The sequence below is a fragment of the Galendromus occidentalis genome, unplaced genomic scaffold (genome assembly GCF_000255335.2).
Source record: "Galendromus occidentalis unplaced genomic scaffold, Mocc_1.1 scf7180000075612, whole genome shotgun sequence".
Classification (NCBI taxonomy): Eukaryota; Metazoa; Arthropoda; class Arachnida; order Mesostigmata; family Phytoseiidae; genus Galendromus; species Galendromus occidentalis.
Genome location: NW_003803602.1, coordinates 1,807,434 through 1,821,359, shown reverse-complemented (window position 1 = coordinate 1,821,359; position 13,926 = coordinate 1,807,434). Strand labels below are relative to the sequence as shown.

Genomic DNA, 13,926 nt, shown 5'->3' with positions numbered 1-13,926 from the left:
CAGCGGACCATTAGGCTAACGCTGGTGGCTGGGAGTATTTTCATTAAGTCATTGATTCTATCAGCTGCAGATGTTCTAATGACGAATATATGCTGAAGAGCGGCAACGGTGGAAGGTAGCCAAGACGACGCTCGTCCTGATCCGAGTGCAGGAAGTGCGTCCCACAGAATGGTGTCCCATGAATAAGCGCTAGGAAATCAATGAGCGCGCAAAAGCGCGCAGAGCTCGCGCAGGATATGGCAAGAGCCACGCCGCCCTCCGAAGACCCCGCTTAGAGCTTCGATCCTCTCTGCTACGCGCTGTGACCAGATATATTTTGTATTTATTTATTGTCTCCGCCGTTCCCGCATGCCCGATATCTGTCGCATCCATTCCAGCGATGCTGAGGACGGTGAAATTCATGCGCAAAAATTCGTAATGCACGACGAAGTCGCGGGCGTCCGAATCGTCACCGATAGTTTCTCGCGAGGCTCGATGCAGCCGGGAAACTGAGAGATTAAGACACGGGAGTCCGGAAGATCGCACTCTGACTCACGTTTTTCGATGTGTCCGAATCACCGTGTGGTGAAACGTCGTCGGAAGAAGCACCTGTAGATCTTGAAGTATGAGGTGTTGGAGAGTACCGCTCCCGACTGGCTATGCCGTCCGCTTTTGCGGAGGCCTGGGCCGAACCGAACGCGCTCTGGCTATGGGCCTCAGCTTGGGAACTTGAGCCCGAGGGCTCCAGCTAAATTAGCCTATTTCCCTCCGACCCGATCCTATTCTCCTCCGCTCCCCAGCTTCCTTCCCCAGAAACTACGGAGGCCCAGCTCTCGGCCAACCGTCTAACGTAGGCCGTATTCACGAGCACATCACTGTGTTTCCTGCAATGGGAGACGGGGAAATTAGTGCTATGGAGCAATTTCGTCCGCTAACAGAAATGGCTCGAATAAACATCTGTGCTTCAAACTTGTACGGTTCGTTATTGGATTAGGACAATGTGAAGCCCCTCACGACTCTCGACATACTTCCGACCTTCGGCGCGTCAAAGGACAACAAGTTCCCTTGCTGCGTCGTCGTGGGGTCGATGTCGCGGAAGTTGCTACGCCTAGACACGTTCGGAGTCACTGTCTGGCTTCATATTAGAGTTTCGGCTGCCATAGCACTAGTTCGAATCAACTTGTGACTCGCTCAATCTAGCCTCGTCTGAACTCTCGCGCCGAGGGATCGAGACGATGCCGGATGAAGGTTATTCAAGAACGAATTCAAGTTGGTGACTTTCACCGGAACTTACAGCCCGGCAAACCCGCGTGTCTTTTGGGTAACCCGGAGCTGTCAAGGAGCTTGAGACCTGATGCGTAGCAGAGCACCTTGAAGAAAAACCCGCCCTGGAAACCTTCAGCCCCTGAACGCTACAGCGAGCTCATCGGGGTACCCTGGCAGTCAATGACCCGGGAACCAGAGACATCATTAGACAGCGTGTGGTGTCCAGCATCGATCGTACCTACCATGAGTGTTCATGACAACAACCAGACCAGGACCGAAGGAACAAAGGGTAAGTCTCCGACGCGCTTGTCTTTCTCTCGACGCTCCTTGCGACGAACAATTTACTGATGGAGAGGATCTGTACTCGTTCATCGGAACCTCATTTTCATTCAATTACGACTCGGAATCATGATCCGCTTCATTTTATTTCCGCAGAATGTTGGATCCTTTCCTGAAGGCGAACCCTCCGAGTTTCTCGATGTCAGATTAGCCGCGGGAGTGAGGGAACGCTCCAGATTCGGTTCGACGGATGCCGACTCTGCACAAGTTCGATGGGAGGAACGCAAAACTTGTTCGTTCGAAATAAGCCCTGCACGGTGACCTCGCAGACAAAGCTTTCAGAAGTCCTCACGAACCCGTCTGGAGATAGTCACTAGCGGTTTTTTGTGGCCGGGCAACTCCTCAGGCATTCCTGGTACTGGACGTCCCGCCTCACATCGGCCGCCCGTTGGTCGGCTCAACTCTTCCCCTGCCAGGTCAGCTGTTGTTTATCGGCGATTTCCCGGAGATGTGATATTGAGTGTTCCTCTTGATAAGGCTCAGGAGTCAGGGACCTACGGCCAGCTTCGTCTGCATCGCTCGGATTGATCCTTGTAGAGGGAAGGCTCCTTGTTCACATGAGTTCGGTCGAGATAAGCAAACGAACGAATGAGAATCTTTTCCATGTGAGGGGAGAACATCTTTTCCACTTCACTTATCTCGCTCCGCCTCGAGTTCTTCCCCGACAACTCTCGGCGGACTCCCTGAGTCATATCCAATGGCAGACTTCTTGGTGCCGGTCCCGATTACCAGCATACCTCGAACACACGGTGCCGCCTTCGGATGCAGCGAACGTTTTTGATATTTTTAGGATGCGGCCTGCAACAGTCGAAAATTGCCGCAAGGCTCCTGCCGCCTCGAGGAGCAAAGGATGGAAGAGATCTCGGCCAACACAGCCGGGCAGAATGCTACTTCGGCTGCGGCCGCCGCAAACTCCGGCTCGTGTAAGGCCCGAGGCGATGGAAGAGAACCAACGATTCGGCGCGTTGCATGAACCTAATCGTTGGCTAGCTAGCGATTTCTGAGAGCGTTCACAACCAAGTTGTCCGTTACCATCCGAGAGATTTCATCGTCGTCATCGTCGGCAGCGACGGTTCGACCTTGGCGGGCTTCCCGTCGTCATTGGCTTCACATAACACGCGCAATTCTCTATCGAGTGAGGAAAAGAATGAATGGTATACCACCACCACTACCACCACGCAGCCGAGAGCTCAGCCGTCTGCCTGTCGCCGTGCCGAGTCTATGACGTGCCCGAAAGCTACCCAGCAGCGGCAGTAACGACACCACAGCAGCAACAACAACAGCAACGACAACAACAGCGAGAACGGCGATAGGGGTGGGAACTCGCTCCTTTGGTAACTGAGAATTACGGCGAAATTAAGGAATCTGGTGAAATAAGGGAAAACGAACACATGAAGGATAAAAACATTCTGTCGGCGAGCAGCGGCTGACCTGAAGATTGTATGTCGTCGTCGTCGACAACGCCAGAGAATTACACATGGTGCGGCGATCAATAATTGAAGCGCTGGACTGCAAGATGAGCGTCTTCATTCTTAATTCCCGTGATTCTTCATAAATCGGAGTTTCCACAACGTGCGGTTCGGACGCCTCTCCAGTGGAAAACGTCTCTCGTCGTGATATGCGCCCAGGATCGTCTCTGCTCGAGGCAATTGGAGTCGGAGCAAAATGACGAAGAAAGACGAAAAAGAGCCGTACTAGACGTTTATCTGCCGTCTCGCGAGAATAAGGGAGATATTGTCGTCAGTGATGCACGGGCACGCCGTCGGCCGACCACCTTCATAGCGTGGTCGACGGCCGCGCAGTTATCTGCGGCCAGCTAGCTCGTGTCTTCTCTTTTCCTGAATCATACGGACGGAGGCACGTTCGTTCGTATGAGGCTCGGCGGCTCTTGTCGCTCGTCGCGTAGAAAATGTGCGGCTTTTGAAAAATTAACACCGCACATACGATCAGCCATCCGGTTACGCCCGTCGTCCGTCCGTGTGAGGTCGCTGACTGCTGCAGGCCGCCGTGAGTGAGCGCATTCTTTCGTTCAAGGACCGCTAACGTGGTTGGGAAAGGCCCCGCACAAAGCCGGACTTTGGCTTCGCGCCAAATTCATGACAAACGTCAGAATGCGCTTCCCTCCATTGGTCCCCAGCCACAGTTGGTCAGGTTCGACTGAGGCTTATCAATAGGACGTATCCTGGAGCGTACCTATGAACGTCAGTCCGGAAAGCGAGTATGTAGACCATCGTTTGACTGAGGTCGTGTCGACATGAGCGGTGAGACCTTGGGGAACAACCTACCCGAGCCTGTCCGTGGTGCTTTAATTACATGAGGCTCGGTCCGGATACTCTCCGCAACGGCTCGCTTACTTATTGAGGCAATAAGTGTCTAATCGCGAAAGATTACGCCAGTGATCAGCTGCCGCCCGACTGAGCGACACGGTGAGCGGACTTGTTCTTCAGGCTTCCTGGCGTCAGAGAGAGCGAAACGAGCGAACTTATTGCACAGAACATGCGCACAGCATGAAAGGGGAGAAGGTGGAACGCTCATCACGGCAAGTGACGATATGGCCATCGGAATGATGCTTGAAACCCTGTTCTCAAAGAAGCCGGTATGACCCGCGCGGGGGCCGAGTCGTAGCGCGAGCAACCCCGACACATGTAGCCGCGCGCCATGATGACGCCACCGTCACCGATAATTGTTTCTGTCGCAGAGTCGAGGTCGTCAATTGAGGAGTAAGTTTATCAGTATGAGTCGGGACATAAGAAGATGGGACAGCGATCACGCTGGTTTCCTTTTCCGCCGCTGTTGACAGAGAAGCGAGGAAATCGTCCGAGGATACGGCACGACGGCATATCGAGGCAGGCTTTTGGCGCGGATTTCCGGCGCTGAGTCGTCTAATCCGGGAGAAAGTCCTGCGACTGGACAATCGCTGATTATGATAAACGAGAAACTATGGGAGAACATCAGAAGTCTCTCATCGAAAAACACGAGCACTGCAGCAGCCGATAAATTGAGATGATGTCCCTCGAAAGGGGAAAATGGAATAATTGGCAAGCGTCCCAGTTCGTAGCCGCTGTCGATTGCGACTTGAAGTCTAGATGGTCGGGTGGTCGACCAAGCGGCCACCTCACCGATTTCTCTCAGGACCCAAGCAGAGATACGTCATAGAACGGATTGGTAGCGGTCGAGGCACTCTCACTATGCATACTATGCACCCGGCTGAACTTTCTTTCAGAGGAGGTCGGCCCCAAGCAGAGCTGCCTCGCCGGTCCCGACCAGTTGATCGTTCTCTGGGCATCCATTATGTTTCAGAGGATTATTGTTTGTTCTGACTAATATTCGGAACGATTCGAGTAATTCGATTCATATCGTCGAGGGGCAACAACGACCCGTCGGTTCGTCTCCGACGGACGGAGACCTAGGGAGGAAATCGAACCCAGGGCGTGTCGGATTCGGCTTGAGCGAGTTCCCGGAACATTCAATAATCGAATCGCTACACTCGGAGAGTGATGCATTCCGGGAGAACATGGGTAGCTGTGCACTGAGCAAACAAAGCACAGGATATCGACGCAGTGCCGAAATGACGACGTACATATTATGTACGACACACGAGGTCAGAGAGCACGCGCAGATTGAAGGTATGTGTATCACACGCTCAGATTCAGAGTCGATCCGGCCCAGTACAATTTCCTGGGGCCTCGAAATTCGCGGAACTTCTGCTTCTGCTGTCACACGAGACCCTCTCCGCTCCGTCCCTACACTGAGGTGGCCTACGAGATCAATAGCCATTGACAAGCGAAAGATCACCGTCGAATCCGCTTAGTAATTTTCCGAGCTCGGTGGAATATTCTGTTGCTGCACGCGTTGTTGACAGGGGGTAATTTAAAGTCGAGATTCCTTTCCGGAGACCTGTAGTTTGCAAAGGTTCGACGCTCGACTCGTCGGAGAGTTTTTTTTTGCCAACGTCAAGGACAATGACGTGTAATCTCCGCGACCCAGCGGTAGAGGTTGCAGTGGAGAGCAGCGTTCCGCGGGAACTCGCATGTGCACGAGCCCGCGTGCGTTTCCTGGAGAGACTCAATCTCTTTTCGGGGCGGCCTCCGTGGAGTGCTCCCCAGTCCTCCGAGCGGCTTCTTTTCGGACGGACTATCCCGCCCACTCTGTCTCAGCCCATGGTTGCCGGAACGTGCTCCCAGCTGCACCGACGTCGCTCACGAGCGATTGGCTTCATTCATTATTTAATAGGACACGGAGCGTACTTCGTAGTTAGCGATCAGCTCACCGCCGTACAAAACCTTGCGCGGTGACCGCAAGGAATCCTGCGGAGACTTTCGCGGTCACTTTCGTCGCGATCATGGCAAAGAGCCCCTTGGCCGAAACTGGTATTCTCTCTGATTTGCATCTTCCATCATGTCCGTCCGAGAATTTGGAGTATCGGCGTCGCATCGGCGAGGAGCAACTTATTATCGACAAGGTCGTCTGCGCTCGCTGGGCACATCCCCGATCGAAGAAAACTCCACTCACTCAGTCAGAAATGATCTCGTAGTCGACTTATGAAGGAATGAATGAGCGGAGGTCGTAACGGGCGGGCGGACGGATGGATGAAGGGACGAGCAAGCGTACGAACGAGCGACAGCGTGATCATAAAGAATCATGAGAGAATCCTTAAGTGCAAAAAGTGGTGTCTGCGAGGAGGATGAATTGCGAAATTCGGGCAGGGTCCAGGCTCGCGCTCAGATCCGCTGACGTGGCGCCTGAGAGACTTGCCGACGTTGCCTCTCGTCATACGAGCGAAAATTCATTCAAAATGTGTGTTCGGACAAAATAAATCATTTTTGTCATCGCCGTTGCTCCCGCGTGTTAATGACGGTCGCGGAATGCGGCGACGCCGACGCCGTAATCGCACTCTCTGCAGCTTTCCCGAGATCGCTGAACATTTCTCCGAGTGCGGCGCGTGTGTTTGCATGAGGAAAGAATGACCTTTCGGTCACAACTGGAAATCAGAGAGAGTCGCGAAAGGAGAAAGGAAATACGGCGAAAGATTCACTCGCGCTAAATTATCGGATGCCCGAGGAGCGGTGAGGGGCGACCCCCTTGCAGAGCTCAATAGTTCTCGGATCGAGTTGTTTGGGTCGCGCCTGTGCGTGACGTTGAACCGCTGCTGATGAAGCTTCGATGGAAGGGACAACTTCGCTCGTCAGTCGCACCCATGCAAAACGATCCAGCGCGTTCTTGGAACGATCCACTGAGCGTGATTAAGCATCCACATCCACAATTATTATAAACAATCATGATTTCTGCGAAGCGGCGTTCCCGGTTCGAAATACATTCAGCTGTCGAAGCGAGGGGCTATTGAACTCTCCATTTGCCCAAGAATGGCCTTCCGCAGAAAGGAAGCAAGCGACAGGAATTCCGCTCGATCGAAGAAAGCCTCGAGTGGAACACCTCTGATCGAGCTGTAATTCGATCACTGTTGACGAGTTTCTCGCATTTGGGCGACATCGCGTAGAACGCTTTTCGAAGTTTCTCAGCGGTAGAACGAAGAATAGACCACTTCTCCGCTAACCGCGTTTTGACCGAAAGCCACAGCAGCGCCCGGGAAGGTCTGAATGAGTGGAAGCTTGTGCTCCGAGCCGAAGTTTCCGCCCCGGCCGCGGTGGTAAATAGTGAGCAAGATCTTTTGTTACCCTACGCCGCGCCGCATTCGTACAGTGTCCTGACCAATCCGAACAGAAAGGTACTTTTGCTAACTACGGCTCAAGAAACGTTTCGCTTGTTGTGCCCTCTGCGGTGGCATCACCTGGTTCCTGGCTCCGAGTAGATAAAAACGCGGCAGGGAAAAAATCCATCGACAATAAATCTCTAATGTCAGCCTCAACGAGGACAAGAAGTTCTAGCTTTTTTACCGAGATCCAGAGAGACGTGTTCGGTGTAGTCGGGGGCAGAGCTTGTCTGCCGACGATTTTCCACCAGATGTTGCTCCCATTGGATCTGTATCGGTCGTTCGGGACAGAACATATGGAAAGGGAAAAGCAAAAAACAAGCAACGCAGCCTTTCACTCCACTCAACACATCAAGCCGAGTGCGATTTAATCACATTAGACCCCGCTTGAACCGAAAGTTCAGTCAGACGCTCGCACGCTCAGAGCGTCTTGGGAGAGCATCTATGTGAGAGAAGCGAATAGAGGAAAAATGCCAGTCATGGCCGGTCGGTCTCCGTGGCTATGCCAGAGTCTGATCTTAGGGCCGGTTGGAAAATCAGGCTCGACTCAGAAATGACCACCAGCGAGGAAACACAGACTCGAGTGCGGGGCAAGGGTATGGGGAAGGAGGGGGAGAGGGGGGGGGGGAATGTTGGCATGTTCGAGGACAAGCAGAAAAGAAGGACCAGGGGTCGGACTTCGATGGGAAACTCAAACAACGGACGTCGTCTGTGCGAAGGGAAAATCTCGGCTCGGAAAGTAAACGAAGAGCTAAGAAGCAGACGGAAAAGCCAGTTGCTTTCGGAGAAACCGAACGCTTCGCTAGGCAGCCTGGTCGCTTGTTCGTTCCTTGGATGCTTCATCTATCTTCCCTGATCAATTCGCTGGAACCCTCGCTCTTCCAGCAGACGTTAGCTCTCGCTGTTCCGACCTCCGGCTTCCACTCCCTCTCGTTTTTGTCCGGATCCCGAATCGCGCTTCGGTGGAAAGACGTTGAGCGGGAGTATCGTCGCCTTCACGACGGCATGTGTGTGTAGCGAGTCTACGACCTTAGGCAGAAAGTGTTTATTTTTATCTATTGGTCGTACACGGGCCCTTCCTGAGCGAGTTCAGACGATCGACGCCGACGCTGATTCGAACTCGTTCATTCGCTCCGGGCGGTACTCACGAAATCTGGCGATTCCGCCGACGCAACAACGCAGGCCGCTCTGCCGGATTTCGATCGACGATCGTTACGGCTCACATCCCGAGAATACGACGACGTGACACAGCGGAGCGGTGACGGATCCGGTAAGGAGCTAACGGCTTGAGCGAAAGAAAATCTGACTCGCTCCAATCCTTTCTCTGATTAATGCTTCGGTTTCCCGGTAGAGTGCGAGCCGCATAATCACCCGTCGGATTATCGCCTACAACGCTTCGTTGGTCAGTCCTGCTCGGTATCGAGAGAGAGGCCGCAAGAAATATTATTTCCAGCATATCCGGCCGGAACGCCCGCCTTGGAAGCGACTCCGGATTTCCGTCAGGGTTTCCTGGAGGGGGTTCCGAGGACGACGGTCGCCGACAGGCCCGGCCTCACGCCACTCGGGTACATCAGCTCCCTTGATAGGTTCGCGAGAGCGGTACCATCCGGGTTATAGCATGAACACGAAGATCGGAGAAGAGATCGGGCGACGAGGTGTTTAACTGGGTACCTAACTCGAGGAAGGCGAATTAGCCCGAAGGGTCACTTATTAGTCATAATAATCTCTCACAATGTTGGCCGATGGAGCGACCTAATTGTATGTCGTGCTATGTCTATGACCAAGACCTGAACGCGGAGAGATGCGTCGGATACCATTCTCGGATACCGCTTCTCGCTCCTGCGGCTCCGTCAGCGACGCTCTCGACAAACCCGCGTTCCTCTAGCGTGCGTTGAGCCGTGGGTGACTCTGAAGACTTATTCGTCTGACCGCACGTGACACTCTCTCAACGCAACCCGGCTCTTATCCCCGCACTTTCCCTCACTTCCGCGGCCATTAAAAGTGAACTTATTTCAAACAAAGGCATGCCCGTCACCGCCGCGCCGTCCAGCCATCTTATAGACAGAGAGTCCTTTTTTCCTGTGCCCGTTCATTGCAGGAGTCCCATTTTTCCGAGGGCTTGCTTCCCTTCAGATCTGACGGAACGAGCTGGAAACGTGTAGGCGCGGTTGGTCTCCTCTGGTCGTGTCGCTTCCCACGCGGGAGCCGCCCGTGTCGCGTGCAGAAGCGAAATGAGCCAATTGTGTCTCCATCTTTGGAATGTCACGCGTGGAGATTTCGGCCATGTGGCAAGGAGCGACGTCTTGAGCGGAATCTCGCAGCAAGCGGGTCAGGAATTCATTCATCAGCGTTTCGCAAGGGCGTCTTGGATTTCAACGATAAAGATCCTTTTCATGAAGTCTCTTCCCCCTCCCCCGCCCACCGCTACTGGATATTCCCTCCGTCCTCGGCTATTTGTCTCGCCCGCATCCTTCTCCTCCGCTCCCGACAGAGCGGCCACGGAGGTCTGGGAGAAGGCACGGAAGGATGGAGAACTCGACACCGAGAACGGGAATGTTCCCGGGAAACGCTCGGTCGGGCTTGTGGCTTTCGTTGTTTCGCCGTTAACGTTCCACTCATAGGGGAATCATAAGTCACAGCGCGCGTGTTTGTGCGCGCACGCGGGACGGAGACGTTTCCGTTCGCCATCTCAGCGAATCTGCTTCCGTCATTTCGGCGGTTTTCCCATCTACCACATCTAGGTACTTCTGTCCTTCTGTAGAACTGGTTCCCTCTCGTAATGTGGACAGTGGAAAGAGACGATCATCAATATGGGCCCTTGCCCTAACATCTCTACGTCAACACGCTCCTGGATGACCCAGACCTTGAAAGAAATTCATTTCAGCCTACTTCGTATCTCCGAAGACGGAAATACCCGAATCAAGCAGACGCTTAGCCGCAGGATGGCCAGCTAAGTCGGAGGGACGAGGTGTCGAGAACATCGCGGCATTTGCCTCGCTGCTTCGCGCGGTTTCGCCGTCGAGTTCGCGGATTAAGCCAAACGTAAGATGGTAAACCAGCCAACCGTCCGTCAAGTCTCTTCCGAGCGGCCGAGTCGAGCGAATCAAAAGGAAATCCATACCCCTTGTCTAAGAATTGTCGAGACTATTGGTCGCACGGACGAGCAGCCGGCCGGGCCCACGATCGGACGAATGAGGAGAAGAGGCTCTGCCTCGATTCCGTTCCCACCCCCATCCCCTTCCCCATCCCCCGCAGGACCAGACAGACGGCAATGCATGCGGAAACCGAGGCGCAAATTCAGATGGAAATCCGGACGGAATCCCTTCTTCCCCTTCCGTTCGGCCTGCGGAATCTCGGAATTAGACGAGGTTCGGCGCGAAACTCTGAATAGCTCCCGAGGACGCGGACCAGATCGGGCTCGGAATAGGTCACATCGAAGCTAGTCGGCCGTCGGCGTGTCTCTGCGCTGCAGGCGACGAGCGCTTCAAAAGCTTCAACCGGAAACGCTATTGGAGGAGTGAATCGGATTTATCCGAGAAAGAAAAAAGTACCGAGCGAGCTATCGGAAAATACCTTTCGCCCCAGCTCGACTGATTGTTCCGATTTCGCTATTCCCGTTTCAAACTTGTGTCGTCCCTATCGCTCTTTTTTCCCCTCGACCCGGCGAATAGCAGAGACAGCGGCGCTCGCGGATCGAATTCCGCCTTGTCACCCGTTCCCGGGCGCCGCACCGCCTAGTGCTCGGCTCGCTGCGTTGATTGATGGAAACTATGATACGCTCTGCTCCGAGCGCTCCACTCCAGAAGTTGTACAAGCGCTCAGAGCCCGGTACTCGTTTGAAGTAGCTCTTCGTTGCTACTTCTCCCCATGGCCGACTTCTGACGTTCCCGTACTTCCGCATCGAAGTCCAAAAGGAGTTCCTCTCTCTGGGTGTTTGAAGGGACGCATCGACTATGCACATATTTGGGAGTTTTTCCGACGGGAACCGTAAGCGAAAATAGACTTCTAGACTGGCGCCGTCGAATGACGCTCACAGCAGCAGGCATGAATACTTTTCTGACACTCTCGTCACAGTTCATTTGGCACACTCAAACCGTGAGTTTACCTCTCGAGAAATGTCCGATGGCGCGCAGACAAAATAGCTAACACAGCCGCGAGCAATTCTTCGGCCCACCGTCAGCAGTATTTGTGGTAATAATGGCCGCACGTGGCGATGGTCGTCTGTGTGTTATATTGAAGAGTTTCCGCTGCTTTTGAAGGCGGAGGAGGCGAGAATCTGGGCCTTGAGATATTGGCTGGTAATGACCCGGTTGCGCCCCGATCACGGAGTCTGCATGAGCTGTCTACGACGACGCGACTGACCTCTCTCGTGTTCATTCACTAAATGGGCCACGGTCATCGGAAACCTTGGCCTCTGAGCCTACGATGAGCAGACGAACTAATAAGTTGAAATTCCTCCTCGAACCAGAGCCGCTCAACGCTGTCTCGAACGAGCGATGCTCAGCGTGAGGCAGAAAAGGCCCAAGGAAGCGATCTTTTGTCGAACGTCAGAAGAAGAGTTCGGTGGTAGTCATTTCATCAGAGCCGGTTTTGGTTCTGGCGAGAGATGTTCCGAGTCCCATTCCGTTCTCTGGAACACTCTCGTATGCCGGGATCAATGGATACTTCACCGAAATTCGTGAACATTATCTTCATCCCTAGCTCGGGGAGACATCGAGGACGAGTTTGACAGATCGGTCCCTCGCTCTGCACAGAATCCCGGTCCCTACCAGTGGGCCGGGACTGAGCGATTGCGAAACGATCGAAAAGTCTCGTACGATTCGCTCTCAGGTCGCTATGCCCTCGGTAGATATGAACGAAGCTTAACGGAGACACTGCCGATTGAAAATTCAATTCTTTCGCTGTATAACCCTTCGGTATATACCAGAACACGCTATCCGAAGCAGAGTTTCAATAAGGAAATAAAGGAAACTGTATAGAGGTACTCGTTTGATTTTCCTCCGCCTGCGAATCACGTGATAGCATCAGCAGACAAACGTGCGCGAGTCTAACGAGAGTCCCTCTTGCGAGTGTCTTCGATGTTCGGATTAGGTCGTGCCTGGCGTGCTTATCAACGGCGATATGTTACCGAGCCATACTTCGATATTGCTCGCCGAAAACAACGTAAACTACGGTCCTTATCTCCGGCGGCCGTTCGACGTGTGGGCCTCGGGGTCAGAACGCGTCGGTACCGAACACAATGGTCCGAACATCCAGGCGGTGGCCAATGAACCAAGCGTAGACCTAATCACGTCGACCGACGTGAAAAACAGCACCAAGGTCAATCGTAGTCGAATCGGCAACGCTTCAGCGGAGAGCGTTCTTAACGAATGACCGTTAAGCAACATCTGTCCTAACAATCAGCCGCATTCGCTTCTTTCCGACTACACCGGAGCTTCTGGTTACACTCCCGAGAGCGTGCGTGAGGGACTCCGGCAGCATGCACAGCTCTCGGATCCCGGTCTAAGAAGACTTGAATGCGCCGTGGGGAAAACTGTTTTCCATGGAAATGCTCTGCGGAAGCGCCGGGAAGACGTGACGCCGATGATTCAAGACTTCAGCTCGAGTGTAGTAGCACGCGCAGCAACGTCCGCCACCAGAAGTGGCTACTTTCATTTGGGGAAAAGCCTCGGGAGAATACATTCCCCCCTCTGGCGAGCCCCCGTTGCCGGACGTGGAGCTCACGTGGAATTCACAATTTACTGTCCAGACCGGTTTGCCATCGCTCGAATATCCACGCGAGGGGACTGTAGTCAACAAACGAGCTGTTGCGTGAGCTGCCCGCAACCGCGATCGAGGGAAATTCGGACGGAGAATACGCAGATCTCATTATGCGAAAGACGCCTAGCCGCTTATTATCCCCTCAATCTTCGATTCCTTTCATCCAGCCTGCTAGGAATCCTATTGCTACGGTCGAGTGGGGAAATCGATATCAGAGCAGCTGCCAGCGGCTCGGGCGATGCAAACGTGTACAAAGTAGAGGCTTACTAGGTAGGGTCTAGTGACGTAACATGTGTTCCCGTGTATAACATCTTGTTTACGGGGTAAGACACGTTTATGTTATGGCGGAAGTTCTCAATGGTAAACTCACCTCTAGTGTCTAAATATTGAAATCCATGACCTCGGTGGTTTTCAGCTTGAATTGTGGTCCCTGTCAAAAGAAACGAAAACACTCTTGAAATTTTTGTCTCTTTGCCGTCGGAGCACTCAATCACCGCACGCACAAACACGCGTCTCTCGCTTCCGAAAGCCGAAAGTCTGTGTTCCCACCGACCTACGGCGAGCCGACGGAGCGTGAGTACTGAGCGTCGAAAATTCGCAGAGACTTCCCGCGAGCTCGTACAGGTTTTGTTTTCGGCAGCGGCGGCGGTAGCACCCGCAGCACTGGTCCGAATCTGTTGGCAGACAGCTCTGGGCTTGTTCTTCACTTGAGTCTCTCAGCGCGAATGCCAACGGACCCTCTCTGAAGAGAAAGCGCCCGACACCGCGCGACGACCACGAGCTCACCGACCACGATGAGTTCACGAGACGGACAATCAGTTGGTCTCATGGTGCTGTTCAAAATTCGCGAGGCAAACACGCAAGAGCGGTCT

At 53.6% G+C, this 13,926-nt stretch overlaps 1 protein-coding gene across 1 annotated transcript in view; it reads right to left on the bottom strand.

The window, feature by feature from the left end:
• Ptp36E (protein tyrosine phosphatase 36E) overlaps positions 1-13,926 on the bottom strand; it is a 30,963-nt gene that overhangs the window by 7,266 nt on the left and 9,771 nt on the right. The gene's annotated exons all lie outside the window — the stretch shown is intronic.